Genomic DNA, 2682 nt, shown 5'->3' with positions numbered 1-2682 from the left:
TTTTATAATAAGTAAGTATTAACAACTAATAATATTTTCCTTTTATACTTATAGATAACCCAAAATGCCCATTATAATTATTAAATTGCATATAGACTAGTAAATATCAGATATTAAAGAGTTTTCCACTTGTACATTTCACAATAGTTTCCGATTAGGTATCCCTATTCCCGATAGGTATGTATGTATATACGCAATACATATCTACGCAAATTTATTTTATAATAGTAGTTTAAACCTAATTAAAATTATGTTTCATACAGTTTTATGAAATGATAACAAAATTTGTGTAATAATTTCAACTCCTTCGTTTTATTTGATCCCCATACATACACTTATTAGGTCAATGAACTTTATTATGGGAAAGTAATAATAATACCGGACATCATAAATACTAGGTAATAAACCGTTATGCTAATCTGACCTTATTGCTTCGTTATCAACGAAAATAATTAAAACACGACTTAATGAATATATAAGTAATATTTTGTACAATTTTGTAATTGCATACGTGTTTTTATACGTAAATAGTGAACTTAAATAGACGAAGGGATGAAATGCTAAAGCGTGGGGTGGCCGGAAGAAAATCAATAATGTGTGCGCACGCGATGAGCGCAAACTCGCTGCCAACGCGTCCCAGCGCATGCCACGCCGCGCCGGCCGGCCAGCCGCCCCGAGCGTAGGAAAATAGGGTAGGATATAGGTACCTATAGCGATGCACCTATAGCAATATTAAACGTGCTTTGCGGAACATTGTTACGTAAGCCACGTGTTGATGATATTCACTTTAATTTATTTACTAACTACATGTTGCAAACAATTTGGTGGTTCTTCTCAGAAATAATAAAGCAGACTCTAAATGAACATTACTCTAACTAAAAATCTTAAGTTCTAACTACTTAACAATGAGGTAAAAAACTTAACTTCACCAAACTCTACCTGAGTAGGTAGGTACTAGCTTGTATAACTGCCGATCTCTACGCAGTATTCTCGTGCTTTGTGAACCATAGTAGGTAATTATTTACTATAGTACTTATCGTCTGACATCAAATTAGGGCATAATAAGGTGCGTTGGGGTAAAATCGGACGCTTTTTCGACGTGTTAAACAGTCTTCTCGAATTATTTTTTTACAATAATTCTATAAGAGCTATCATAATGAATCATTAACTTAGCTATATGTTATTAAATATACTAAATGGTATATATTTTTTCAATCCCTTATATATAACAGTTAATGTTTTATAGGGCTTTAAAAAAGTACCATACTTTTAGAAATGTGTGAGAAAGATAGGACCTTCACAGGTATAGTTCGGACTACTATCTAAAATCGTCTATGATACAGGGATTCTAAAATCCATAAAAAGAGCATATTCTGATCTAGATATTCATTTATAAACATTCAAAAAAATTATAAATTTCGTAAGATATTTTAGAAGCGAACTTTGTTTTTAATAGTTCTAGGCATACGATCATACCCACATAAGTGACACTGTCGATATTTTTAAAAGTATTCGAAGAAATAGTACAGACACGTGTAAATAAACAATAAATTAACCAAATCGACCATTCATCTGAGCTAAAAAAATACACAATTACTGAGTTCAGACGTTTTCGTGTATAAATTTTGATAAAAACTTGCAATATTTTACAAGTGCTAGATCGAACGATTTTTATCCGTTCTTTAACGACAAATAATTGTATGGGTAAAGATCGGATCTCGGGGAATATACGTGTTTCGACAAATTTCAATAAACAAGTCACAAGATTTATTTCCTTTATGATAGTATATACCTAGAAAATTAATTGAAAACAGTAAATACTCAATTAAAATTAGGCAAATTCTTGCATGGGGTTAATCCGGATCTGCCAGGGAACGACAAAACATCGATATTCTGTTTGTTAGCACCGTAAACATTATTTACTTGACGGATTCAATCATGTGAACTAGTGGAACGTAGGGTACAAGATGGGGTCGCAGGTAGTGTTGTCCGAAAACAAAAATTATAACACAGTTACGAGTTATTTGATTTATACGATGTTATACCTCCTACGATCTTACCCCAACGCGCATTAGATCAATAATAGAATACGACAAGCTGCTTTCTGCATTTTCATTGAAGTGGAGGATGTTCTGCCTAAGGAAGTAATATTAATAATTCCTAAGGTGTACAACTACGAGCAAGGTTATAGGCGCAATTCGCATTGTCTATAGAACGACGCAGCCCGCTAAAGTACCTAATTTATTAAAAAGTAATAGATCACTTGCCCAGATTGTAGATTAAGTTAGTACTTACTTAAGTATATAAAAAAAAGTAAGTACTTAGGTACCATTGTACAGATTTGGCATACAGATAGACAACTGGCTTCACTTTAGAAAAGTACCTAAGTAGTAAGTACATCATAGGGCATACATAGCATACATCATCATCATCCCGGAAAATATCTTTGACCCGAGCACAGCCGTCATCAAAGCCTCATAAGGTCACATATTTAAACATTGCTTATTCTATAAATATTAAAAAAAATAACATAAACAATAAATTAAGATAAAATTTTCAATAGCAAGAATTTATTTATTTAACTCCAAAGGTGTGTGCTAATTGCTACGCACTCAAATTAATTGATATTTTCATTAATTATGCAAACCGATACCATACTGTTTCGGATTCCATTCCCAAAAG

Source organism: Manduca sexta, chromosome 26, assembly GCF_014839805.1.
Source record: "Manduca sexta isolate Smith_Timp_Sample1 chromosome 26, JHU_Msex_v1.0, whole genome shotgun sequence".
Classification (NCBI taxonomy): domain Eukaryota; kingdom Metazoa; phylum Arthropoda; class Insecta; order Lepidoptera; family Sphingidae; genus Manduca; species Manduca sexta.
Note: the sequence above shows the minus strand (reverse complement) of the source record.